The sequence below is a fragment of the Chelonoidis abingdonii genome, chromosome 5 (genome assembly GCF_003597395.2).
Source record: "Chelonoidis abingdonii isolate Lonesome George chromosome 5, CheloAbing_2.0, whole genome shotgun sequence".
Taxonomy (NCBI): Eukaryota; Metazoa; Chordata; order Testudines; family Testudinidae; genus Chelonoidis; species Chelonoidis abingdonii.
Window position 1 is genome coordinate 80,962,290 of NC_133773.1, and position 16,824 is coordinate 80,979,113.

Here is a 16,824-nt window from a genome sequence, read left to right on the forward strand (position 1 = left end):
TATGTGTAGTGTATATGGGCATATATGTATAGTATGTATGTGTACATATGACACCATCTTATATCCAAGTGTAACCATGTTTTTCCAGGCTGCTGGTGTACTTTGGGCCTTTTACTTTGGTGACACAGATAGAAACACACTCTTATTAGGGCAATTTCAGTGACCACCCCTCTCATTATTAATAGTAGGCTGAATGTGTTAAAATACTGAGATAGGGATTGCGACAATGTGTTCCACAGTGTATATGAGAAGTAAAACAGAAATTTGGAGTAGTGACACTACCACTGAGACCTTTATATATAAATATATTGTAATTAGTTACTACACAATACTGTCCATTCATGTTATAGGTTACCCTTGCTGCTCGTTGTCATCCTCGGGTAAGCTTTACTGTACAGGAAACAGAAGTGGGTAGCTTCTCTGTTCCATTGGTTGAACTGCTCTGTGATACACCAGTAGTTGATGTAGATCCAGTTGTTTCTTATGGCTGCTGTCTTCCAGATAACCTACTGAACGGACAGTAACCAATTGATCAAATATTGCTGTGTCAGGATTTAATATTGGTACCCAGACACGGAACAAGATTGTTTTGAATAACATGTGCCTTGGTTAGGATGCAGTGTCACTGACCCAAATTATGACTGGTACTAAAAGGGAATTTGTTTACCCAATTTATAGTTACTATGTAACTTAATTTCTTTACCAATTTGTTTTTTCCTTGCCTTCATGTTGTTGGCTTCCATTTGTTTGTTGATTTTTACCTGTGTGTTGGTTAAACAGTTCAACAAGGTTATACACATTGTACATATTGTACATCAATAACACAATACAGCAATAATACAGCGGTACAATGATAATACAGTAGTACAGCAATAATACATTTGTTTTTACACAGTAACCATGTTGACATTAAATGACAGTTTTCCTGATCCAGCTAGTGGGAGCTGATTGTTAACTTAATTGTCCATATATGGTAGATAGAGGTGTATTTGACCAGTCTCTTATTTGTAAAGCATTTTTCTTTTCTTGATGCTTGGAGGTTTCTTCACTGTATACTGATATTATCTGGTGTTTTCAGGGTGTGATATTTTCTGGCATCTTTCGTCTGTGGGGTGCAACTTAAACAACTTATGTTAGTTAACAGTAAAGTTTTATTTCGTTGGTTGGTTGGTTGGTTTTTAGTAACCCAAACTTAATACACAATAGTTTGTTCACAATGTAATAACAACAATGTAATAGGGACTGAGCCTTTTATAACACAACCTATACTTTTGCATTTGTTGTCTAGACATTTATTTTCATTTGGGGTGCATTACTAATATTTAATACTAAATGTACTGCTTAACGGCTAAAATAAATGCTTACAATCTTCCATGAGAAGGTGTATTGCTTTCCCTTGCTGAACACTTTGTTTTTAGTAACATAACTTCAACAAGCTTTTTAGAGTTAGAGTTAATTTGCTTGTGATACCAGTTTTACTGTTGTTAACTGTTTAGAAGCACAAACTTCAACAACCATTGCTCTCCATTAACATAACAAAAGAAAAGCATATAAAATTAAATTAACTATAAAATTAAACCAAAATAAATTTTAAATAGAGATACATGCAAATACTTTGAGGGTATTTGAGGGTATACTTTCAAGATGCTTTGTTATGTTTGGTAGCAAAGGTGGAAACCTGCTGAAATTGTTTGGTTAGCTTTATGCATAAATTGTATTTTAAAACATATTGATTATGATATTGTTATAACTATATTTAAAGGTGCAAACAAGTTTATAAAAAGCCCAAACAAGAAATTGACATTTTAAGGTTTCCCCTCACATTTTTTGATGTTGAGGTTTCCCCTCACATTTTTTCTTTGAATAACAAATTAAAAAAACTTAAAAAACAAAACTGCGATTGATAAAAGAGAATTATTTTTGTTTGCAATTGCATTATTTGTTGAGGCAGAAATATATGTACATATATTTGTAACTGAAACCTTTTTGAACTTTGCACAAAAAATTGTTGTTAATAATATTATAATTATACCCCAACCATGATTTTAAAATAGTGTGGTACACATCTCATATTTTTTTTTTTTTAAAAAAAAGGGTATAAAATTGACTTTTGTTGCAACAAAAAAAAAATAATTTAAAAAAAAATAGTCACGTGACACACACACACATAAGACACAAGACACACACATGACATACAGGACAAACTTACAATTAAAAACAAATGGTGCCAGAATTCTATTCATAACTATACAAAATAAACACCACCAAAAATAAAAAGTAAAAGGGTTAAACATTTGAATAAACAAGTTATTACCTTATTTAAAAACTTGTAGCATGAATTTGATAAAAATATATTAATATTTGCCAAATGTATATATTAATTTGGTAACAAGGAATTTTGCATTACTTTATATTTTACATTATTTTTAAACTCTGCTGTATGGAAATAAGAAAAGCCCATGTTTCAAATATTAGTTAGTGTGTTAGGATTAGAAGCAGAGAGTGCATTTCTGTTGCTTGGCAACCATATCTTCAAGAAAGTTAGGAATAATTCCAGCTGTTGCATTCCTGAAGGGTTAAAATAATTAATTTACTGGATTTAAAGTTTTTACCTTGTTTTCTTTTTGTTTCTTGTTTTGTTCTGTTTTCAATTGCTTTATCTTTGGAGGTTTCTGTAAAAACTATAACTTTTACTTTTTTAAAACAAAGAGAGAGTAGAAGTGAGGAGAGGCGGGGGAAAAAGGGGAGTGGGGTGAAGAGCAACCTAGGAAGGTAGTGAGACCTGAGCCAAGAGAGATTAACTCTATCAAGGTATTTGAAAGCACAGGCGGCAGCAGCAAATTTAGCAAACTGACTGAGAAAACATATAAAAGACAAAACTTAACCGTGTATGTAAAAAATATTTGAGAAAGAAGGTTCTATTTTCAGATCTGAGCGCGGAGTGTGGTTCCATGGGTCAAAGCAATTGGGAACCTGCACAGTTGGGAATTGCGCCCCTGGTTTTTATCCTGGCTCTGAGAGGAGATTGGGGGTAGTTACCTGCTCTTGTAAAACCTGAATTTGTTCCCCCAGTGTCTGTTGCTTTTGTGTGCATGCCAAATGGATGGTGGAGTGCCCTTTTTTGCTGCAGTTAACTGTTTCTGGGCAGCTCCATGTGTTAATGCATCAATTCTAGGTGTTAACCCGCTTAATTTCAGTTTTTTCACTTTGAAATTCTTTTTTATTCACTCCCTGCGATCGAGTCGCAGCTCCTGTCTCCTAATGTGCTCTGTGAACTGTTTCCATTTTCCTTCATTTGATTTACCAATTCAAGTGAGAGTATTGTTTGCTACTCTTTCCTTCTGTGCACTTACTTGTCCCGTTCTGACAGGCACCAGTCTAGGTTCCGGGTTTAAGTTTAACTGGAACCGGCTTTTATCATAAGGTGATGGTTGCAATGCAGTGGACCCAGTTTTCATCTTTTAATTTTACTAGGACCACCCTTTTCCACTTCTGTCCCCATTCTTCAGGCACAGGGTAGCTACCTGAAGCCTGCTGTTTACCACCAATATTTATAACAGGGGACGGCACATGTATTTTTGTAGGTTCCTTACAGCTGTTTCCAGTGTTTCACTCTGTTCCTGTACTGGTTGTCTCTGGGCTGCTTGCCACCCTGCAAGGGCGGTGGGAGCATTCCAGGGCTGTGTAGCTTCTTTTGATTTTTTAACTGTTTCTTTGTTACTGTTACTTGCCCTGCTTTTTCCATTACTTGTTTGGCCAGCATGCTGCTGTCTAAGCCATCTCACTGCCATAGACAGTAGTTGTAAAATTCTTGCTTTTTAATCTTATTGCTATTTTTTTAGAGCCTCGGATTCTACCATCGCTCTGCATATGCCAGTCCATGTTCCCCACTCTCTTTTTTAAATTCATATGGACCCCCCTTACTGGCAATCCAGCGGGTCCAGGAGTTATCAAACTCCGTGGGGATCAAAAGGGAGGGGATCAGGGGTTCCCTAGCTCGAGGTTTTCTGCCATGTTAGATCGCGATTCCTACAGCGGACAGCTCGCTTACTCACCAGATCAGCGGTCGGGGTCACCAGTGTTGTCAAGAGGTGTGTGTTGTCAGATGCTACCGGTGTGGTGCTCTGCTCTCTCCTTGTTGGTATCACACTCGGCTGCGTGCGTGTGTTCCCTCTGTGTGCTGCCCCAGCTCTGCGCAGATAGCTGACACAGCAGACCCGAAGAGAACCCCCAATGACCACAGAGTCTAGTAAGGTACGAAGGCACGTCGGCCAGGTTTATTGCCGTATTGGACACAATAATAGTTAGTAGTTCCCTGTAGGTTTCTTAGCCTAACTCAGGGCATACTACGAGAAAGTGTCCCTGGTCAATGGACTCGGCTCAGTCAGTGGCGGGACTTTCCACTGCCCCCTCGACCGGACAAAGACATCACCCCAGGGTTGCATTCTTATACACAGGTACAAACAAGTTACACATCACTCCTGACGTATTGAGGTGCAACCCCTCTACGTAGCGAGGTACAGCCCCTCTACGTAGTAAGGTGCCGCCTCTCACCTTGTACATGCTGGTTTGAACAAAACATCCATCATATTACCCTTTTGCCCCTGTCATTGGGATGGGTCGGCAAGTTCCTTGTTATCTGTGTGGAATATGCAAGTATGTGAATGTTCTGATCTCTATTGTTCAGTACCTTCAGTGAATTCCTTTCCTTTCCCAGCTCTACCTATCACAAACAGATCTGCCATGCCTGATAGAGAAGGTTTGCAATCTGTTGGCTGGCAACTCATAAGAAATGCGTCCCAAACCTGTGTGTGTGTGTGTGTGTGTATATACTGCTCACCAGGATGCTCAAGTTATCTCCACAGATGTCTGTTAGGAGTAAGTTTGCAGCCCGTGGCATGTCATGGAGTATGAATATATCACAACAAACACCAGCAGGCCATTTTAGCTGGCCCTTTGCTGCAGGTACCATCTTACAATTTTAAAGACAGGTTTTAAAACAAAAATCTAGCTGTAGTCAGTAAGAGTCTCATAGATCATCTTCTTCTGAGCAATTTTTTTTTATGTTAAAAATATAAGACGATACCTATCCAAGGATCTACATGCCCTAACATTATTAATAAACACAGTTAAAATCTCAGGAGCACAGCCAGTCAGCCATAAACCTACAGAAGTTGCATTCCCCCTCTTCATAGTCAGGGGAACATATCTTCAAGCCTTTTAAAAAACCGTGACAAAAGAAATACTGGCCCCAGCATTGTGGTAGATTCCAGTTAGAGTAATTACACTCAGAAAGGTTGTTTTTGTGCATAGAATTGCTAGGGCATTAGGAACTGCCAACCATTTAGACCAGTTGTTTTTTTTTCTCAGTGTTTTTGGCCCTGAGATCCCCATGAAGAAACGATAGCAGGTTTTAGGCACTGTGGAGTGGGAGGATAGCAATGGTAAGGGGCGAGGCGGCTGAGGTAGGACTAGTGTGGATTGGCCGGGACAATGTTGGCAGGAAGTTGGTGTAGAGCTGGTGGGAGTTACTGGTGTTTGCTGGGAGGGCAAGTCTTTGTAACAATGAGTGTTTCTCTACTCTCTCCCACCCATTCAGCTCTCCTCTCTGAGAGAGGCTGCCACAGCCTACAGAGTAGCCGCTGCTAGAGCTGAGCACTGTGCAGATGGGTAGAGGAAGGAAAGAGGACAATGAGAGCTCCACTGTGACAATTAGAGCAGAGTAGGGCAGGGAGGGAGCTGGTTGATTATTCTCCTTCCCTGGCTCTTGATTGGTCCTAGCTCCTCTGGGGCTTCCCCCCTCCGTTTTGCTTCTCCATAGAAAGTGGGATGTGATCCCATGGGCACCTCTGTCACATTCCACTTAGAATGTGGCTCGTGGTTTGAGGAAAACCATGGTTTAGACTAACTGAGCTTATGTTACAAGCTCTATACTTCTGCAGAATATAGCTATCACTGGGGACAATAGTAATTTTAGAATGTCGTGAAAACAGAAAATTAGGAGTGTTTGCACCAAAATACTACTACTTTTTTTCTGAACAAAAATGTATTTGTAGTTGCAGTTACCAACGTGGTAGCAGTTTACAGATGTCAAAGCTGTGTTCTATAATAAAATACATTGTTCTCATAAAGATAGTATTAATATTTCTGAAGTAAAATATTTTAAGGGCATACACAGAGACATCTTGTAAATCTGTCTCCATTTACTCTCATTAGTAGTGAATCAGTACAATTGATAAGAAATGTCTGATTATAATGTGTCTGGCTAAACAGATCATCTGCCTGTTTCATAATGCATACATTTATACATACAATTAGTACATTTTAGCAACTGTGTCTGAAATGCTGGGTTGTGATATCTGTTGTACAAGGACTGTGACTATATAATGTATACTTGAACTATAATTAGCTCCAGGCCATATCCCAAATACAGTTATTAGAGAAGGTCTGCTTTGCTGTATTCTCTGCTACCTTTGAAAACGCTATCTTCCCCTGGATCCGTCCATGGCTATTTAAGTTTTTGACTCTCCTAGCAATATTTATGTGAGAATTTCAGACTAGATAGCTTCTCTTTTGAATTTCTGCAGTCTATGCAGAGGAAGTAGAAAACACTCTATTAAATTAGCTAAAGATTTTGTTACTATTTTTGGAACAAAATTATGGTCCTGTCCCAGCCATCTTTTTGTCCACTCCCAATGAAACTACTTCCCAGGTAATTCATAAATTTCAAAGTACTATTGTGATGAGCTAGTCTGACTTCTTATATAACATAGGCCATAGAACAGTGGGGGGCAACCTGTGGCCCATCAGGGCAATCTGATTGCGGGCCACAGGACATTTCGCTGACGTTGACCATGTGCAGGCACTGCCTCCCACGGTTCCTAGTGGCTGTGGTTCACCGTTCCCAGCCAATGGGAATTGCAGGAAGTGGCGGGCTGCAGGTTGCCCACCACTGCCATAGAACTTTCCCAGAATAATTCCAGAGGATCCATTAGCACTTGCAGGATTGTATTACAATCTAAGTGTACTGTTCTTCCTTCATCTGAGTAGGGAGCTGTGCCTGTGGAAGGGGTGGAACTGAGCCAACATGGCTTGTTTTTCCCTTCACAGATGGCACAGTAGGCCCTTACATGTATGTCTACACTGCAGTTAAACACCTCGCTACTGGCTGGGTCATCTATCTTGGGCTCATGGAGCTTGGGCTGTGGGGCTGTAAAATTGTGGTATAGACATTTGGCCTTAGGCTAGAGCCCGAATTCTGGGACCCTTCCACTTTGCAGGGTCCCAGTGCTCAGGCTTGAACCCGAGCCTGAACTTCTATACTACAATTTTACATCTTCTCAGCATGAGACTGAGTTAGCTGAACCAGTCAGCCGTGGGTGTTTAACTGCAGTGTGGACATACCCTAGGTGCTCAGGGAGAGGTGCTGGTAGAGGGGTTGGAAGTTGAACAGAGAGGCAGGCTGTCCTCCCGGATGCCTAAATGGTCCACTGAGTTGGTAGCAGAGTTCCATGCAGAACATTGGTCTCCCTGAGTTTAAACGGCTACATCCTCTGTGGTCTCTGAAACCTCATTCCATTGAGTGGGAGAATCTACCATGTTCTCTGTGGCTTCGGAGCCACTGAAATTTGACTTCTTTTTCTCATGCCAAAGGTTTTGCTGTAGAAGGAGAGTACTGGGAACCTAAAGAGAAAATGGAAAGTATTAGTGTGTTTATGACCTCCAATTTGCATCTACTACAGTGATTTTTTTTTTTTTTTTTAAAAAAGCCTCAAGACCTGACAATAGTACTGAAACAGAATTAACGGAAGGGGAATTAGGTACCAAGTTTACAGACATTTTTCATATTCAGTATGACTAGTTCATTGATGCTATTTGTTGATAACAGATTATAGGAATTTACAAGTTTATCACTATTGTACATGCATTGATATAAGGCAATTTTCTATTACATTGTACATTTATCTATGAGCTACCATCATCTTCTGGTATTGGGAGGATGGGCTTCAAGAAGCTGAGCTATTCTTTTGGTTTCTCAAGATGAGGTGAATTTTTTTAAAATATTCAGGGGAGGGATTTAGGTAAAGAGAAACCTGTGCAGTATATCGGAGATAAAAGAATGTCTTCCAAACACTAGATTGTCACAAATGAACTTGTGGTATATCATATACTGTAGTTACTGTATATCATATACTCTATTTATGTTTTAATAGAAGTTTTATTTATCTCCCCGTTCGCTTCTTTCTTCAGTGTCTCCAAAGTGAAATGTTAACCCATTAAGAACTTTCAAACCCACATTGTTAAGGTTTGAAAATAGACAAAATTCATTCACTCATCCATCTTACATACACACTGCAAAGCTTCCCATAGTATGTTATCTTTTAATACTCGAGTAATTATTGAATAAACTTATAGGGGCATGTGTTTGTGTATTTATATAATACACATCTACTTGCATGTGTGAGAACCTGTGTATATTTGCAGTTACATATTTGGGGAAGGATTTTTCAAAAGCGCTCAGTTGACCTTACTGCTCCCATTTGAGCACTTTTGAAAATCCTACCCATGATCCATAGTTATGTATTATATATCTGTATTTCTAATCTATTCACTGCTGAGCCTTGGAATGATAGATTAGGAGAGACAGCCTGAATATTAATGCTCTCATGATGCTTGAAATTATCAAGCTTTTAGTTAGGGAACGTTTGTCAGTGAGAGAAATTCTGCAATATGAAGTCTCTGTTTGAGGTTACTTTTATTTTTGATGCTATAATGTCAAGCTGTGGTCTATGAACTTGAGTTCAGAGCTAGTACAATCACTTAAAAATAATCCCAAGGTCTGATCAACCCATAGAGGTCACCAGTAAATAAATGTGCAGCAGTTAGTCATTTTGTGTTGAAGAATGTACAAGGCAGTAGTAATTTAAAATTGCAACAGCTTTAGGCTTTAGAGCTGCCTCACTAGAAACAATATTACATGAAAAATTATTCTGTACTGAACGCATTTATGAGCATTGGTTACTGATAGAGAAAAAGGGATACATTATTGTAGCTGGTGGGCTAACATCAGTTCATCTTTGAGATCCTAAAACTAGCCTATCAATGCCATCTAAACACCAGGACTCTCTGAACCAAAGCAGAAATCTACAACACTAGTGTATAGTCACGGTGGGGGCAAGTAACAAATATCTTAAATTCAAGTAATTTCCACTTAAAATAATACTCAGTTTGGGCAAATGATGCTCTGTTCTTAGCAGTTGAAATAGTTTGTCATCTGATTAAATAACAAAGATCCATAAAACAACATAATAATGTCCAAGTGTTATGCCAGGATGTGTGTTTAGTGATATTGCAACGTTGTGCTATAACATTTTAATTTCCCTCCCATTCCCATTTTTCTGATTCCTGTAATAGATGGGGTGTTTCCCCTACACTCTCTCATTCTGAATACTTTCTACCTTATCTATTTAGGGTGAGAAAATTGGAAACAGATCTGATATCTAAAAATGTGGGAGCTGTGTTTGCTCAGCGCTACCTGCTTTGCTTGATTCATGTATATGAGCCAAACTGGGGAGAGCTTTTTCTGCCATAAGATCCATTCTCAAAGTGAGTGATGCTTCAGACACAGATATACCATAAAGAGGGCTATTATGAGCTATGTGAAGCTCAGGAGCTACAGGTCAAGGATCTGTGCTCCAGACTGCAATTTCGGGAGGTTAAAGTCACTTGGCCTTCAACCTATTACTCAGATTGTGAAACATAAAAATTCTACAGAATTTTGCTTGTCAGGTTTTGTTGTGCAAGAAACAAGAGATGGAGCTGACTTGTTTCCCTCACTAATATTGAATGAGTTGATGATGTAGTGTGATTTTTTTTTTAATTATTTTTCTCACATTATAAATATTTGTGTTCTAAGATGCTGATTAATTTCCAGGAGGAAAACCTTGGTTTGGTAGGAACAAGAGAAAAATATGATCTAGAATCCTTTAGACTAGTATTTAACTACTGAGAGGAGAAAATTTTTTGGCCTACTTTGAATTGTTCTTTGATCAAAGACATTTGTAGTATATTTAATTTTTTGTGCTGCTTGTACCATGGAGCTCCAATATTGGGGATGTGTAATGATGTGGTTGTTTTCATTCAATATAGATCTGACCAGTCAGATAATTTAAATACATGTTTAGATGTACCCAGCACCTGCAATGAGCTTGCATATCTGCTTCTTTGATTTGTAAGAGTTGGCTTAGGTTATTCAGTTAATACAAATTTTAAATGTCATTTCTATTAAAGGCATTGCATAATAGCCACCAGCTAAAGAATAGTTTTTATCATGAACTACTCAATAGTGAAGGGAAGGGCAGCTTATTAGTGATAGACTATGCTTCCAGCCTTTTCCCTTCTAGATTTAAGGAATTTGTATTTAAGATTGGCCTAATTCATGACAATGCTGGCTGCATCTAATAACTCCAAATTCACTAATACTGTTCCGTTAATCTTCTCCATCTCTTTTTGAATCCTGTTTTTCTCCTAATATTTTGTCCAAGATCCCTACCCTGTTTCCTCATGTTACTGCCCTTGTGAATAATTCTTCTTTCCAAGGACATCTCTGATTGTCCTAAAATAAAACAAATCTGTTGGTTCCTTCTCTGGGTCAACTCCCCTGCTGTCTGGAGTCCTACCCACAAGGTTCACTTCTCGGCCATCTGCACATTTTTATGCTCTTTATCTTATCTCTACTTTTAACTGGCAGTTATGTGCTGATGATCCTCAAGTGTGCATATTTCTTGACACTTTTAGTGGCTCTTCTGTGTTCTTTCTTTCCCTGCTTGTCTAAACCAGTAAACTTATGACTTTGTTTCTAAATACTTCATCTGGAAGTGTTTCTCTGAGGGGGCAAGTCAACTTCTTCCTCACTCTCTCTCTCTTCTATTTAGACTTCCCACTTGTCCCTCTTATTCATAACCTAGGTGTCATCTTTGATCCTGAACATCTCTCCTGTTATATTTCATATATCTGTAAATCTGTCTGTTGCCACCTAGACAACATTACCACTATACAGTAAAACACTGCCTTAAATTTGACCACTGCTGAAATCCCCATCTGTACCTCCACCTTTTTACTTTGACTATTATACTTCTCCTGTCTATAGCCTCCTCCTATCCAGTTCTCTGTGTAACGGTGCACCCCATAAGGCTTTATGGAAATATGCTTATGAATGTATATATATGACATAACTGGAATATGTTTTATGCTACATATGCCATGTAACATATCTCTGTAAAGGTTATGATCTGCCTAATCTATTCATTCTATTTGTATGCATGTATCATTTTTGTATTCGCTGTGTATTTGCTTGATTTTTAAGTAGCCTTAGTAAAGCATTTGGTCAGCTTCTTGAGACAGGAATGTGCAAATTAAGTGCCCAATCAAGAAACACTGAACAAACAATGGATCTTGGAAGGCTCCAATCCAGGTAAGTAGTATTCCTGGAGTCAGTCAAGATAGCATGTGGGCAATGGCAGCTGTCTGTAAAAACGGAGTCATGCATGGACATGTGACTTGGCTATGTGACTCCAAAACTCCATCTTGGAGCTGGACTTTGCATAGGAGAGAGGAGGGGGTCTCCACCCACATGAGAAAATCTTTTTAAGTCCATGGGAGACCCCTCCATTTTGTCTTTTGCTGGTTCAAGAGAGAGCCTCTCTACCCCCCAGGATGCCTGAGAGAAACTGGAACAAAGGGCAGTAACCACAGCAGGTATGAATGATTGCTGGACCCAGACTAGAAGATGACTAGTCTGTAAAACGAAGCTTACTGGAACACCTCTGAGGGTGAGGTTTTATCTGTATTCAGTTTTCTTGCTGTATTAGACATAGACTTGCATTGTTCCCTGTTGGAAGACAGGATGTTGGGCTAGATGGACCATTAGTCTGAACCAGTGTGGCTGCTCTTATGTTCTTAACTCACTTAGTTCCCTGTTCATTTCAGTAGCCAATGTAAAATTACACTCTGTTTTCAAAACCTGCATGGACTTACTCCTACATCTTATGTTTCATTCTCTCTCTTGCACCACCGGCCCCATATAAAAATTGAGGGGGATGTGTATTGTAAGCTATTATATCTATGTAGAGTTGTTACAAGATTGCTTCTTAGTGAACTTCCCTTAAGCTGCCACACCAATTTATTGAGCTGCTTCACTTTACTGTTAATTTTAGACACAACGTGTGCTCTCTCTCTCTCTCTCAAATTTGTTTGGGTTTCAAAACATAAACTGATTAATCACAATGAATCTGTAATATTGCATATGGTCCTTCAGACTTTCCAGATAAATAAAATGTATTATAAAATGTATGTATGAATATACCATTTTGGATACTCAGTCACTTAAATGACCTTATTTAATTAATTTTGAGATAATGAATATATGCATAAATAGGGTAAATTGCACAGTTCCTTGAGCAGCCTTTGGACATTCCCACTTGTGGGGTTAAAGTGGCTTCATCAGGACCTTCTGGAATCTTATGGTGAGCACTGTTTGCTGGGCAGCACACCCAGCAATACCTCTCTGTTTTGATAGAATTCTCAAGGTATAAAAGGGGGAGTTGTGCCAACCACCCCTCAGTTCCTTCTCATTACTGAAGTTGCAGTAAGCTTGGATTGTACTTCAGCACAGATTCTCAAAGGCATTTAGATTCCTGACTTTTATTTTGTGGAAATGCCTTGGTAGATCTTGGTGTTTGCATCCTCAACTTCCTTCCTCTTTTTTTCTCTTTCTCTTTTTTCTGTCTTTCATTGCTGTTTTGGTCTGGCAGTCCATAAGCCCAGCACCAAATTTGCAGATCTGCTTACCACAGTGTCTCTCTGCCTCCGGTATGCAGCACCAACATTACCAGATCTCTGAGTGAGTAAGTCCAGTGCTGATGATCAAACACTGTTGACTATGGAGAGCTGATTGCCAGAGAAGTTCCGTGCCCAGCATGAATGGCATCAAGATCCAGTCTAGTGCTGGGGACCTGGGCTTGTTGACTGCTTAGCATACACAGTGCAATCGTTCCTGACTCTGTCCATGTCAATGGAGATCAGTACCGAGGGTTCTACTCCACTACCACCTGCTAAAGTGAATTAGAAGCACCAAAGTCCTCAGATCCATCCAGATTAGATAATCAGTAGCCTGATTAAGACTAAATTTAGCCTAGACAAAGGCAGAATTCCCCAAGCCTCATTCACAGGCAGGGAGGAAGGCTCTATGTTTTGGATGTTCAGTTTTAAATTTGATTATCTAAATGGGAACAAAACAATCTACAAGTTCCCTGGACTTATGGGAGATGTAAGAGTGAGACCAGAGGGTCACTTTATTATTGTTGTTCAAAGATTGTGAAAATTAATCCGGTTCTATAATGATGATTGTTATGACTTGGAATGTATTCAGCCACCTGGGGATAGCGAAGTGTCCTGAAGAAACCTAAGATATACCTACTCGCTGTCTTTATTGTAGAATGTTGCAAGGTTGTTTTATGAATTCTAATCATACCTTAAGTAAAAGTTACTTATCTGTAACTGAAGTTCTTTGACATGACCTTCTGCATAGTCATACTCCCTACCTGCTTTCTTCGCTGCTTTGGAATCTTGTGTTAAGAATTCCTGAACTCAAGGAACTGAAGGGTAGTTTGTGCCACTGCTCCCTTTATACCCTTAGAACTCTACAAGAGAGAGGCTTGAATGGCTGCAATGGGCATAGATCTCTCAAGTTTTTAGAAGGTTGCAGTACAGGTGCATGGCTAGGGTTAACATTTAGGGCGGTTAACCAGTAAAACTAATGCTTACTGGTTAACTATTTACTCTTTTACATCCCTGTGCTAACGTGCAGAGGGCCACCTTGAAGAAATCCAGTTACTAATAACTAACCTTCATTTACTGATTTTTCTTATTTATAGTTTGCAGAACATTAAAAAGCACCTCTCTACAAGCTCTCTCTTCACTGTATGTTAAAATACCAGGAAACATGAACACAACAACTTTCCCAAAACCCAGGGGAAGTGGATCCACTTTAGCCACAGATTTCCTCCCTTCCTCCAGTGCACAAGTCTCAATCTTCATTGCAACCCTCCCTTCTGAAAACCTGGGAAAAGAAATGGGCTTTGCAGTATTATGTGAGGGTCTATAGGTTCAGGCTATTTCATAGCAAAGTGGGGAATAAATTTCAAAATTGAGGACCCTTAATGAAGAATGACCTGCTGCTGACAGCTAGTTCTAATCTAAATTAAGGGGGCTGCAGCTCAAGCACATCAGTCAGCAGAACTTGGAGAGAGGTAGTCTGTCATATACACGTCACAGGCTATTTAGGGCTGGTGCTGTGCACACCTGAGAAACTCCTCCAGAGTCATTGAGCAAACATGAAGTCTAGTAATTTTTAAGCCTCTAAGCTTTTAAAATTCCCAGACCCTAGATCTACCTTAGCTATTTTAAAATGTTAACTAGATATTTAAAGGGAAAAATATTCTTAGCAAATCTTTCGAGAGACCTGTAGGCCTCATAGTTCAGTTACAAATTTAAATTTCTTACTTTGTTAAAACATGTTTTTGATTAAATCCTTGGGATTCTGTGAATTGTATTTTAACATTTTATGAGTATGTACAGACCTGTAATTTATCCAGAGGAAATTTGCTACATCCTTAATGAACCACAGTGTACACAGTTAATTATGGAGAGAACTTGTTTCTGAGATTGTAATTGATTTTATAGTTTTCAGAATAAGTGTCATGTATTTAGACTGAATAGCAGCTTAAATATACTAAACTAACAGGTATTCTGTTTGTACTTAGCCAAAAATTCCTTTCAGTCATGTATACAGCAACTTAAGATTTGAAGTTAAAGTCTCTAATATTTGTTGTAGTAAGAGGAGTACACTCCAGGAATATAAGCTCTTACGATAGAATTTGGTATTAAATGGTAATGCCAGTGACTGTGTAGATAAATGATTCTAATTTGTTTTAAAATTACTCGTTGTGCTTTCTCATGTCCACTAATTTGTCTTGGAAATAAAGTTTTAGGTTATGACTAAGACTAAGGCTAAATCCAGTATAGTCTGGAATTACTTGTCTTTAGGATTGACATCGGTTGACTTGATGTTTTAAAATGTCAAAAAGCCAGTATTTCACTTCTATAAGTAGATCACAAGATCCTCAGGGCAGGGTGTTTGCTTTAGTATAGATCTGTAAAGCACCATATAGAGAGATGTCATATAAGTAATATATTTTAAAAAATATATTCTCATCTTTTTCTTAGTTAGAAATACATAGCTTTCTGTGAGAGTTATGGTGACCTTGGACATTTAAATAGTTTAAATGTGCTTGGCATTTATTTTGCTCTTAGTCTGAAAAATACTATGTTGTACACATTATTTCTGATATGGTGGTCAGAAGATAGAGGGTATAGTAGCTGAACGAAAAAACCTTTCTTTATCCGTTTGTAGAGATTGGTTTCCACAAATCAGGGACAGTAGAATTAGTATTCTAAGTTCATTTGTGAACTGTGGTTTCTTAAGTTAGAAGCAGAGTTTTTCTTGTTGACCAGCAATACTGTGAAAGTACTCCCATTTCTGGTGCTTGTCTAGAATACTTGGTGAAATGTCAGAAGTTGATAGTTGATACTGTGATTTGTCTTGGTTCAAAGGAAAAAAATATTAAGATACAACAAGAATATTAAGCAGTTTAAAGGATGAATCAGAGCAGATATTCTTCTTGGGTGAGACCCACAAAGGGACTTAGGCATTGCAATGCTGAGCATCACAGCACCTAACTTTTATGTGCTAGAAAATCACAGGAACAAAAGCCAGCATGAATAAGGGAGCTGTCTAAGCTCTCCAGTGGGACAAACTGACAAAGAGGTTTGTGCTAAACACTTCCCCCCCCTGCATGGGGATAGGTACATAGGTTCAGGCTGCAGGGAGGTGCCTGTCTGCTTTGTGATCTGTGACCCTCCTGGAGTTAGATTGCATAGGCACCTAGGCAGTTTCTTGTGGGAATGATTTAGGCACCTGCATCACTCTGCACAGAACTACCCATCTTATAACTGTTAGCCCAGTGGTTACAGCTCTCTGGCCTAATGACTATCTAAGTATTTGTCCACAGTGTAACAATCATTGGCTAGAGAGAGAGAGTGACTCTATAGCCTAGTTGTTAGAGCACCCATCTGAGAGGTGAAAGACCTGGGTTTCAGTCTCCCTGCTCCAATAACTCTTTCATCATCCCTAGTAAAACAGCTTCAGCAGGAGAGATGGATGGTGCCCGGTATCAGAATATTCCATAGCTCAGTTGTTATGGCACTCTCCAGAGAAGTAAGAGAAGCCTGTTCAAACCTGGGTCTCCCACATCCTAGGTGAGTGCACTAGCCACTGAGAAAAAAAGTTGTGAAGTGGGCAGAACTATCTCCTTCTGCAGCTAGATTTTGAATGTTATGCAATCTGCTGGGTGTACTCAGGGACCATCTCCTGGATTGGGCCTTGCACAGGAGTTAAGCATTCCTTTGCATATCTTTCCCCAGTTTGTGAACCACTTTGAGGCGTAAGTAGGAAATAGTAGGAAATAGGTGTCAGGTGTGCACACCCAGAGGCGGAAACTAAGGCCATGTCTACACTACCACAGGATTAATGCTGCTGTGATTGGTGCACTGGGGACTGATTTAGCAGGTCTAATAAAGACCCACTAAATTGACAGCAGAACATTCTCCGGTCGACTCCTGTACTTCACCGGCTAAGGTAAGTTGATGGGAGAGTGTCTTCCATCAACCCAGCACAGTGTAGACACCGCAGTAAGTCGGTGTAAG

General features: G+C 39.2%; 1 protein-coding gene and 1 long non-coding RNA gene across 11 annotated transcripts in view; one reads left to right on the forward strand and one right to left on the reverse strand.

Moving 5' to 3' along the window:
* The window catches only part of TENM3 (teneurin transmembrane protein 3), a 704,125-nt gene that overhangs the window by 172,298 nt on the left and 515,003 nt on the right, over positions 1-16,824 (forward strand). The window lies entirely within an intron of this gene.
* On the reverse strand, positions 945-2,658 carry LOC142046939 (uncharacterized). The gene is made up of 2 exons (XR_012656036.1): positions 2,613-2,658; positions 945-1,105 (listed from the first exon to the last, which is right to left on the reverse strand). It is a non-coding gene; the product is annotated as an uncharacterized LOC142046939 (long non-coding RNA).